Raw genomic sequence first — 12,522 nt, forward strand, 5'->3', positions numbered from 1 at the left:
TGCCCGGAGAAATATCAACAATCTCAGATTTGCAGGTGATAACACTGATGGCAGAAAGTGAAGAAGAATTAAGAAGCTTCTTGATAAGGCTAAAAGAGGAGAGTGGCTTGGGTCTAAGCATAAAAAAAAATAAAACCTAAGTGCTTGGCAGGTGTTTCCATCACTTCCTGGAAAATAGAGGGAGAAGAAATGGAAGTAGTATCAGATTTTTATTTGCTATATTTTATATTCATGGGCTCAAAGATCACTGCAGAAGGTGACCACTGCCAGGAAATTAAAAGACTCTTGCTCCTTGGATGGAAAGCTATGGCAAATCTGGATAGAATACTAAAAAGCAGAGAAATCACCCTCCTGACAAAGGTCTGTATAGTTAAAGCTATGGTTTTTCCAGTAGCAATGTATGACTGTGAGAGTTGGACTATAATGAGTACTGCAGAATCAGTGCTTTAGAATTGTGCTGGAGAAGACTTTTGAGAATCCCTTGGGCAGCAAGGAGGTCAAATCAGTTAATTCTCAAAGAAATTAATTCAGGCTATTCACTGGAAGGTCAAATATTGAAGCTGAAGCTTAAATGTTTTGGCCACATAATGAGAAGACAGAATTCATTGGAAAAAAGCTTGATGTTGAGAAAGACTGAAGGCAAAAGAAAAAGGGGACAGCAGAGGGTTAGATGAATAGATGGTGTCATAGAAATAACAAATATGAATTTGGACAGATTTTGAGAGATAATGAGGATGAAAGGGCCTGGTGTGCTATGGTTCATGGGGTCATGAAGAGTTGGACATGACTGAACAACTGAACAATAAAGTAGTAGTAGCAGTAGTAGTAGTAGCAGTAGTAGTAGTAGTAGCAGTAGTAGTAGTAGTAGTAGTAGCAGTAGTAGCAGTAGTAGTAGTAGTAGCAGTAGTAGTAGTAGTAGTAGTAGTAGTAGTAATAGTAGTAGTAGTAGCAGCAGCAGCAGCAGCAGCATACCACTACTACTACTACTACTACTACTACTACTACTACTACTACTACTACTACTACTACTACTACTGCTATTACTACTGTGTAACACCACCCTGCAATTTGGGTATGTCTGCCCACCTCTGTCCCTTTTCAGCTCCCTGTTATGTGTTCTCCCATTAGAATGTTAATTCCTTAAGGGCAGGAACATTCTTCATTTTTTGCTTATTTGTATCCCCAGCACTTGGCAAGGTGCCTGTCACATAGTGAGTACTTCATAAGGGTTTGTTGCCTATGCTGTCTTTCATTATTATTATGTCTTTTAGTAGTATGTCTTCTAAAGGCACACATGGATCATGAAGAGATAGCCCAACTGAGTACTCATAGAGGGAAGGACATAGGGGAAAGAAACAGTTTAGAAAGAATAGGAGGGAAAGAGACATTTGAGTTGTAAGCAGTCTTATTTTTTCTATTGCAAATTTAACTTACTCCTTTTCTTCTCTAATACCAGACTTTAATTTTTGTAAGAAAAATATTCCTTAATGAAACAACCAGCTGCTAAACCTAATGTTCTTAAAATCTTTGAGGGAGCATTGCTGTAGTACTCCAAAGCAAGTTTAAAAAGGAAAACAAAACAAAACAAAATAAAACAGGAGGTGAAAATTATGAGGGGATTGTATTTTTCTTTAATTTTTCTTCTCAAAATTGGGAGGAGAGATACTTACTAGAGTTTATAAACAGAAACTTAAAATGATTTCACCACAGTGGGCAAATATGATTACATTAGTTAGAGAAAACTACCATTATGCACTCACTGAAGGGAAACAATTTATTACATTTCCATTCTTTATTTCTTTTGATCCTTTTCTTTTCCCTTTGTGATTTCTTAATCTAGACATCTTTTTACTGCTCAGTAGCCCACTCTTGTCTTATGCCTTCTCCCTATATTACCAGCTATGTTGACCCCAGGAACATAATGGTCAGCATTTTGGTTTGTTGCACAATATAGTCTTTGTAGAAAGGTCCCACAAAGAAGTTTCCTAGGCACAGGTCATAGAGGGCCTTTCTTTTTGACAAAACCCAACAGATTTCTCATCCCAGCTCTGGATACCTTCTTTGCCCAGACCCTTCTAAAATCAGAAACTGCACCTAGGAATTAACTTGCATCATCACTAAAGCATTTCCATTTGATGCGTATGGCAGTTTTAATGGTAAAATGGAGGCCTTTGCTTAGTGTCTGGGAAATCAGGTTAAATACTGAATAGGAATCATCTTTACTATAACTTCTCCTTAAGTGTTACCTTGCTGGCTTCTACCCCTTATCCTTCTGTATGCACTCTCACTTTCTTCAAGCATTTATTAAATAATTAGTAAGTGCCAGGCATTGTGCTAAGGATTAGTATTACAAATGTAAGCAGAAAGAAAAGCCATCTCTGTCCTCAAGGAGTTTATATTCTGATGGGAGAAGACAAAACATAAGAAATTGAGGAGATGATGAAAGTAGAATAAGTCACAATAGAAGAAGTGTAAGAGGGTCAGGAGTGCTTCCCGGAGAAGAATGAAAATATGCTGGATATTCTTCTTAAAAAAGAAGTTTCTGGGAAGAACCTGTCAGTCAGAAAGAAGTATTTCAGGGATGGTGGCATTTCTAATGTGTGAAGCCCAAGGCTAGAGTGAGCTTCTAGGATGAAATGAGAAGGAAAAGAAGAGGAAGAGGAAAGGGAAAAGAGAAATGAAATACAACAAAGGCAAGAAAGAAGTGTGCAGTAGAGAATAATAGTGAGAGAACACTGACAATAATTCCTTCCTTCCTTCCTTCCTTCCTTCCTTCCTTCCTTCCTTCCTTCCTTCCTTCCTTCCTTCCTTCCTTCCTTCCTTCCTTCCTTCTCCCCTTTCACTTTGTTTCTCCTGTTGTTCTCTCTCTGGAGCCATTCCTTCCCTGCCCCTCACCCTACCTCCCATCCACCCCCCAGCACCCTCCACCAACTTGTATTCATTGTTTGGGTCTCCCAGAAGATGTCTATCCCAGGTTCGAGGCTCTCAGCAGGTCTTCACAATTGAAACTACAGCTCATAATTAATTCAAAACTAAGGCAGTTATTGAGATGGTATCCTAATAAAAACAGCTATAAAATATTTTCCCTTCCAAACCTGAGGTGTACTCTCCCTCAAATAGACAACCACTAGGAAACACAGAAGACCAAGACAATTCTTGATTATGAAGCTATAGGGTTGGGTTCCCAAGTCCTTCCACTTTGTGATATTTTGCTGCTCAATGAGTACCCAGATTCACTACTTCCTGATAAATAGTCAGTTCCCCATGGGAGCAACTTTACCTTAACTTATGGTTACTATGCAGTACATTTCCCTATCTACTATATTTCCCAAATGCTCACCTATATAGTACAGGCCATAACCAGGCTATGGCCATCTGGCCAATAATTAACAAAATAGCTCTGGGATTTAAGGTTCTTCAGTTTTTTAAGCTGTAAGTCTTTTCTGTTTCTCCATGGAGAAAATGTGTGGGGGTAATATATACCATAGGGACATAAATTGCTTTTCCCTCAGTTGCTTTCCTGGTCTTTTTGTACAAATGAGTATAATTGAAGATTCAAAGTCCCATATATTTAGTGGGTGCGGCGAGCCTATTTATTCAAAGTTTCGTGCTCTTGACAAGGTACAGCTATGGTTTAATTGGTACACACCGTTTTGGGTCATCTCCAGGCATCCTGATGTATATCTTGCCACTGGACCCAGATGGCTCTGGAGGAGAAAGTGAGGCTGGTGACCTTGCACAGCCCTGCCTCCCTCAAATAAAAGTCAATTCCTAGTCATGTCATCAACTCCCTGATGTCATGGTCCTCTTCGAGAATAAGGGACAAACACAACACAACACCACACCCTTGCATGTTGTCTTGCAAATGTTAGGCCACAGTAGGCATTTAATTGACTTTTTAAAATTGACTAAACTTAATGTGTAAAGATATTCAGGAAGGATAATTCCATTTTCTCTTTTGGATGGTTTCCTTATTGTTTAAGGAACACACACACACAGAATTTTGTAGGTTTTTTGGAAAGGTTGGAAAAGTTAAAATATTTTGTTTTTTAAATTCTAAATATTGATTAGATCTAGACTATAAATTATTCTTGTATGGGACCAATAACACCCCTGAACTAACAGAACTAATTTGGTGGGAAAAGAAGCAAAAAAAAACCAAACAAAAAATGACATTCAAATCCAGTTTTAAACTTATTATTATTTTTTAAACTGGGAATTATGTGAGGGCTAGAGAGAGACACAGAGGAGGTTACTGGGCAGGAAATAAAATAAAGTTGACAGTCTGTGAGCTACATCAATTTTCCCTCTTCCCAACTCCCCCCTCCCTCAACCAGCTGTTTGTTTTTAAGGGTTTAGGCTTCGGGATCGTAAAGTATAGCCATGGGATACCTTTATATAAAAAAAATTAGCAAATAGGCATTAAGACCAACTTAGGATTTCTCAGGGTTGATTTTAAAGCTTCCCTTTCTCTCTTCAACTGGCTGCTTTTTAGTCATGTCATTGACATTACTCATTAGCGCTTCCACCAGGGAAATGGAACTAAAACCTGTCAATGTTACTTGTTAGGGGGGAAAAGTTTCGTCGACAAAGCAGTTTTTGAAGCTCTTGACTAAAATGAGACTTTAAAATCATCTGAGAAGTTAATTTATCCATTCTCTTCTTGTTCACCATTGTCACTGATAATTGGGAGTTGACTGACTGGTCCCTGTTTTGCAGGTAACTTAACAGACACTGAAAGGTCTTGGAAATTGTCAAGGTCACACAAAGAAAATAGTAAAGTTTAAAATGCCTATTAAAGATTTTATTATATATGATTTCCAGATCTGGGTTGAGGTCAGTAGGCCATAATAAGTTTATTGAATAATATGAACTTTTTCTATTTTTTGGTTTATTTTTATTATTTTTGTTTGTTTTTGTTTTTGTTTTTTATTTTCTTGATTTAAGCTGGTAAAATGCAGAATTTTGCACATAAAAAGTTGGCCTCAGGGTCAGAGCTGAGACTTCTGTATGCGGGAGGTATGACCTTTGGCAACTCACTTAACCTCTTAGTGCCCTACCTAAGTCTCTAAGTCCTTAAGTTGAGAAGGTGGCAATCTGTATTAGCAGAGAAAGTTCTCGTGTTTGCTTTCTTCTTAATTAGAGTGCTGGCCTTGGGGACAGGAAGATGGGTTAAATCCTACCTCTGACATTTGCTGTTTGACCCTGGACAAGTTATTTAACTTGTATGTTCCTCAGACAAAACAGAAACATACAGAAAACACATGTGGTTAGAATATATGGGAAGAAGGGTTATATATAAGAAATACATGTAGCCAAGGTGCATGCATAGAGGGGGTGACTCACGGGGCTGTTGATATCATTTTGGTGTTGCCACCCTATTGCTTCTTCAAAGCCTTATCCCCACTAGTCTTCTGTGGAGCACATTCTCTGCTACACCCATAGTCTCTACCAGGCATCGTTTGTTACTGGCCTTGCAGATAGCTATTACTCAGCACTAATCCTCTCAATGGTTCCATGGTTACTGCTAGTTGAAGCCAAATGTTGTTCCACTAGGCATGAGGTGGAAGAACTTCTCCCTGCGTCTATGTTTTAGGTTAAGTTGCATTCCATAGCTAGGTTACTATCTTCCTCTTAAGAAGATGAGTGGTCTCTGCCATGCCCCTTTGAGTTTATAGTCCCAAAGCTTGACTTCAAAATACAGCTCTTTCAAATAGTAAAAGCCAATTCATTGGTATGGGGAGAAAATTTATTCTAAAAAAAAGTTTTCCTGACCTTTTCTCCATAAAAAGTGATCTGTCCAACCCTTACTTAGAATGATTTTCTTTTCAGAAGAAGGGATCTTGATGTTTTGGAACCTGTATCTAATAGCACCTATCTCATAGGGCTTTTGGTTAGGATCAAATGAAAAAAAAAATTGTAAATAGAGTTTAACATCGTGCCTGGCACACAATGAGCATTATGTAAATACTTATTCTCTTCCCTTCCGCCCTCATCTTTTCCACACTACCCCCTCCCTTCAGCCACTCCTAGCTAACTGGTATTCTCATGTTTAGTTTTTTTTTTTTAATTGTATTTTCTGGTTACTTAGTCTTGCACCTCCATCAGAGACCACTCTCTAGCTTAGAGTGAGAAAGTGTAATGTTTAATTCCTAGTTGGAGATTCTATATCCTTAGACTCATTTCAGAGAATCTGCGCCCCAGAAAATTCATAGAATTGTGTGTGTATATTGTTTGTTTTGTGTCTGCTGTAGAAATGATTTTAAGCAAGCACAAAAGCTAAGTCTAGGGAGCAAAGTTATTCAATGTCTACTTACAGTTTAGATATATTCCTCAACTTTCATGTTTGCTTAATCTAGCTAAGTCTTTTCAGGTTTTGAGATTAGATAAGGAATGAAAAAAGGTTAATTTACCTTCTCAAATGAAATTATGATCTCAGAAACTTGGCCATAATATTCAGTGATGTAGATTGCAAATCATCCATGTTTGCTCATATGTGAGTTCACCATGGGGATTCTTCCCAATGTGATGAGGGGCTTCCCTTCTTGCGTCTGACACTAAAAGGATACCAAAGAGCATTTGAACTGTATATCTCTTAAGATTCATTTTCACAACATGTAAGGTAATCTTGTTTTTTGTTCATATGTTTCCCTCATGACACTCCTCTTGGACTTCCTCAATCATGCCCCCATAAGAGGTTACATTCATTCCTTTCCCCAACCTGCTTTCTAGTCTTCTTTTATGTGTTGTCTATCCCTGTAAGGATGTAGTCTCTCTGAGAGCACAGACTACCTTTCTGCCTATATTTGTCTTCAAAGCACTTAGCATGCTCAGCCTGGCACATAGTAAGCAGACAGCTAGATAACATAGGAGAGGGCTGGATTTGGAATCACAAACAACTGAGTTCAAATCCTGCCTCATTTATTAGCTGTGTAACCCTGAGTAAGTCATTTAACTTCTCTCAAACCAAGTGTTCTCATCTAAAAAATGGGAATAATAATAACACTTACCTCACAGTCTTGTGATGTTCAAATGAGATATTATGTGTAAAGCAGTTTGTAAACTTTAGAGGACTACACAAGTGTTGAAGTTTCAGGCCACTTATGTATATATATACTAGATGCATTTCTCTAGAGGAGGCAGCATATGTTGTACAAGATAAAGAGCCCTGGTTCTTGATTCAGAAGACCTGTATTCAAGTTGCACATCTGACCCTTACTACCCATGTGACTGTAGACAAGTCATTGTACTTCCATGGGCCTCAATGTCTTCACTTAGAAAATGAGGGGTTTGGAGTAATTAACCTGTGAGGTCCCTTTCCAGTTTTAGATCTCTTATATTATCATAAAGGACCATACCTTTATGGCACTACTTTTCCTAGGTGCCTTTTCATATGGGACAGTTTAGCTGAGGAGGAAAAAAAAAGAAATGTGTTTAAATCAACTGGTAAAAAATGTAATATACTGCCTTTGTCATAGATGAACATTTTGATGGCTGAAAGAAATAGTAAAATAACTTTGGTTTAATAAAAATGGCTAAAATGTGTATAAAAACAGTTTTCATATGGGATTTGTGTACTTTTGGATAGAATGTGAACTGTGGCATAAATATAAGGACTAAAATCATCTTGTGAAAGATGGAGAGTGATATCTCATTTGTATGTGAACAGTTTGATAGTTTAAAGGGGGAAAGGAAGGAACTTTTATTTATTAAGAACTGGAAAAATATGACTAAAATGATATTTTCAAGGACACAGAATGAAACGAACTTAAAAGCTGCAGGGCATTTTACTCTATCAATTTATTTGCATATAACATTTAAGAATTTGAAACAGTAACACTAAAAAAGAGAGAAATCATAACTATTAGGAGACTGAGAGTTGGTTTTGGAAAGTCTATTGATTTCAAAGGGAAAATTGAACTAGGTGCTCCTTTTAAATTTTTCTTTTCTTTTCTTTTTGGTGAATGTCAGGCCACTCAAGTGCCACAGGGCTCTGATTTAATACATCGAAAGGTCTAGGAGATAGTATACTCATACTGAAACTGAAGAACTTGGCAATTGAAGACTGAAGAAACAGCAAGCGACCAAAACCATCTCATCTCTCTCAAATTTGTGTTTGAAGAAACTGGCAGCCAGACAAGTGAGCTGACAGAAGGATTTAGTTACATGTTTCCTGATTGGATGGACAAAGTGCCGACATTGCTGCACAGCTGGTCCATTTCATGATATGCCTGATGCTCTGGGGGTTGCAAGAGGGTGGGATTGGGGGTGGAGGAGAAACAGAAATGGAAAATTTCTTCTTCTTCTTCTTCTTCTTCTTCTTCTTCTTCTTCTTCTTCTTCTTCTTCTTCTTTTCCTTCTTCTTCTTCTTCTCTTCTTCTCTTCTTCTCTTCTTCTTCTTCTTCTTCTTCTTCTTCTTTTCTTCTTTTCTTCTTCTCTTTTCCTTCTTCTTCTTCTTCTTCTTCTTCTTCTTCTTCTTCTCCTTCTTCTTCTTCTTTTTCTTCTTCTTCTTCTTCAGCTGTCACTCAGGAGGAGATGTTGAGATTTTACTGGACATCTTAGTCTTAGTGAATGAAGAGCTGGCAAGGCTTGTTTCTTTTGCTCAGAGAGTCAACTTGAGATACTTTGTTATGTGTTTTCTTTCCTACATGATTTTATTACACAACAGCTTGGTAAGTGAATAGCACTCTGGTTTTGGTGTGTATTACTCAGAGATAGCAAGCATGAGGAGCTTTGCAGTTCTCTGCCTTAAAAAGAACTGCTATAATAAATTAAGAGGTAACACTTTCTCAACATTCTTTTAAGGGTGATTGTAAATTGAATGGGCTTGTAAATGCTAATTGGTTGGAGAAGAGAATTTGCTCATCTGGAGAGGGAAAACAGCTAGGCCCAGCAGAAATGCAGTTAGCAGACTCTTGGCTTTCTACAGTGCAGATGTTCCTGAATGGAACAGTGATATCAAACCCTACAGTACAGTATTGTGAGTTACCCTTAGCATATAGGTTCTCCTTCCTTGTGTTCTTTCCTGTCCAGTTTCTATAAATGTGTATTCATTCTCCACCAAAGATACTGAGTGCATTGGTGAAGTGAGACTAATTAGTTTATGTATGGATTATTATGTATTTTATTATTCATGCATTGCTTTACTATATAAGTAAGTGTGGTGGTGCAAGTGAATGTTTATGTTTAAGTTTTAAAAATTATAAACTCTTTAATTCTTTTATCTGATCATAATCTTATTTCATCTTTTCCTAAACCTATCCCTGTTCTTTATCATCACCATGACTTCCATTAACTTCCACCCCTCAGTTCTACTGCCCACCCGCAGCCTGATCATTACCACTTCACTGGCTATACTCTCTTTCCTTCACTAACTCAACCCTTTGGCAAACCAATTTAGTTCTACACTTTGCCAAACTCTCTCAAATCTCTTTCCCCCTTTCCTGTTAACCACACCTCACCAAACCCCACCCTGAATTATTTCGACCATTTCCCTCCTTTGCTCCTATTCACCTGCAATTGCATGGCAATGGAGAAAATTTCAAAACTCAGTCCTTGAGCCCAGAAGTGTGTATAGGCAATGAACAAAGAGTTGTCTTCTTAGGGTTCCTGCTCCCTCTTGACTGAAAATGCTTCTCTCTTCCCTTGAACTATGATCTAAAAGTGGATATAGGCAATGGGATTTCCAAACAGTGCTTGGTCCTGTGTCCAGTGCTAGCGCAGGGGCTCCCTGTAGTCTCTTTCTGACCACTTGCCAACTCTCCTTACCCTCTCTTGCTTAAGCACTTCTAAACTTGTCACTGATTCTGTCACCACCAGCTGGTCCCACCAATGGTGTTTTTGATATGTTGTTTTACTACTGTCGTTATCTTTAATGAAATTGTTGACTGTTCTTATGATTTGTTTCTTTGACCCACCCATTCTTTAAATTATTTAATTTCCAATAATTTGAGCCTGTGCTTCAAAGGCCCTTTGCTGAATGTAATTTTTATCATATGATGATCAGAAAAAGATTTTTAAAAATTTGGGGTTTTTTTTGCATTTATTTGTGAGATTTTTATGCCAAAAACGTGGTCATTTTTTGTGAAGGGGTCATGCACAGTTGACCATAGGCATACTCCTTTCTGTGAATATAAGTAGAATTAACTCACACATAAAACAGAAGAGGATATCTAAATGGATTTATTATACCCCTATAGTATTATATGAACTATTAGCCCATGTTGTTTGCCCTTTCAGATAATCATATCATAAGTCCTGCATTCTTTCATAGTGGTAACTGCTAAATCTTGTGAGATCCTGACTGTGGCTCCAAGTACTTGAATTATTATTATTTTTTTTTCTAGTTGCTTGCAGCATTTTATCCTTGATCTGGGAATTCTGGATTTTGACTATACTAGTTCTGGGGATTTGATTTTATTTTTGTCAGGAGGTGATGTATAGATTTTGAATTTTTACTTTATCTTGTAGTTATATCTGGGCAGTTTACTTTTATAATGTCTTGAAATACGATGTCTGGGCCTCTCTTTTTTTTTTGTTTATAGCTCAAGACTATCAAGTAAATTAATGATTCTTAAATTATTTCTCCTTAATCTATTTATTAGGTCAAATGTTTTTCCTATCATATGTTTTATATTTTCTTCTGTATTTCAGTCTTTTGACAGCATAAATTGTTTTTTTATGTCCCATGGAGTCATTAATTTCCATTTGGCTGATTCTAATTTTTAGAGACTAATTTTTTTCAATAAAGTTTTCCATATCTTTTTGTTTTTACCAAGTTAATTTTCTTTTCATAATTTTCTTTGATTATTCTCATTTCTTCTTCTATTTTTCCATTTTTTCTCTACTACTCTTATTTGGTTTTTAATTTTTTTTTTTTTGCTATTTTCCCTTATCAATTGCTTAAACTCTTCTAGGAATTTTTATTGGGCTTGTGCCCAACCTGCATTTTTCTCTATAGATGTTTTCAAGTCACTGTCTTCTGTGTTTTTTTCTTGAGATTCCCTTACTTATAGTACTTCTTTGCAATCGGGTTTGTTTCTTTTCTCCTGTACTCAGCACAATATGGCTAAGGTTCTGGAATTTGTTTTGTGCTCAGTACTCTTCCATGGCACTGTATACCATTGTGGCTGCTCCTCTCTGCCCTGAATCTATGACCCAGCACAGGGGAATTGGTGACAGAGCTGCCAAATGGCACCAGTTCATCTCCTGTACTTCTGGCCTTGGGGCTCTATTTTGCTTACTTTGCACTCCTTGGCTCTGAAATTCTCCTGGTTCTGGCACTGCCACAGTGCTGCACTCCTGGCTAGTCCCCATGCCTCTTTGTCTGTCTTCCTAAGCTACTCTGGGCTAGAAAAAGTCTTGCCATGAATTTTTCTTCATTTTATCTAATCAGGATTCAGTCTGATGGGCTTTGTAGGCTGTAGAGGAGATGTATTTAGGAGAGCTAGGCAAAAATTTTCTTCTTACTTCTCCATCTATTATATTCTTAATTGGTAAATCTAATGGACTTTACTCAATCCTTAAATGTCTTGACCTGTCTGTAACATACACCACTGTTGACTACCTTCTTTTTGTGGATACTCTTAGAGTCACTTCTTGGATATACCTTCTCTTTGAATTTTCAAGACCGTGCTCTCACCCTTGGTCTCCTTCCTATTTGTCTGACCACTCCTTATTCTCCTTGGCTTGTTATTAATCACGTAATGCCCACTAATCATGATATTTCAACCTTAATCTCTTTCCTTAATTCTTTTCCTATATCATCAACTATCTTTTTTTTGACGTCTGAACTGTTTGCTTCATTAGGCATCTCCAATTCAACATGTTCAAAACAGAACTCATCTTTTCTCCCAAATATTCTTCCTTCTTGAACTTTGTTATGACTGTAAAGGGCACCATCATCCTTGTAGCCACCCAAGTCCACAACCTCAGTGTCATCACTGTTTCTCACTCTCACTCACTCCACATTACCACTTCCTTGATTTATCTTGTTTTTTTTTTCTTTAACATTTCATACCAACCCCCCCCCCCCCACATCTCTTCTTCCTTATACTCACACAGCCATCATAATTCTGGTCCTCTCTCATGACTATTGAAAAAGGCATTTACATTCTTCCCATTTCATTACTCTCTCTATTCCAGTCCATCCCCTACTCAGCTGCCAAGGTGATTTCCCCCCACCAAGCATAGGTCTGATCATGTCACCCTTGTGCTCAATGAGCTCCAGTGACTCCCTTATATATGAACTTCTCCATTCACCATTTAAAACTCTCTGTAACTTAAATAATTTTTTATTTTTCCAGTCTCCTAAAACTTCACCCCTCTTTTTGTACTCTTTACCTTCTATATCTGTACCTTTCCACTGGCTGTCTCCCATCCCTGGAATGCTCTGTTCCTTTACTTATTCTTCTTAGCTTCCCAGGCTTTATTTAAGTGTTGACTCAAATCCTGCCTTTCATTGGAGGGGACCACCTGTGCATTATACCACCTGTGCATTATACTCTAAATGTCTCTGTGGCA

Source organism: Phascolarctos cinereus, unplaced genomic scaffold (assembly GCF_003287225.1).
Source record: "Phascolarctos cinereus isolate Bilbo 61053 unplaced genomic scaffold, phaCin_HiC Scaffold_7;HRSCAF=346, whole genome shotgun sequence".
NCBI lineage: Eukaryota > Metazoa > Chordata > Mammalia > Diprotodontia > Phascolarctidae > Phascolarctos > Phascolarctos cinereus.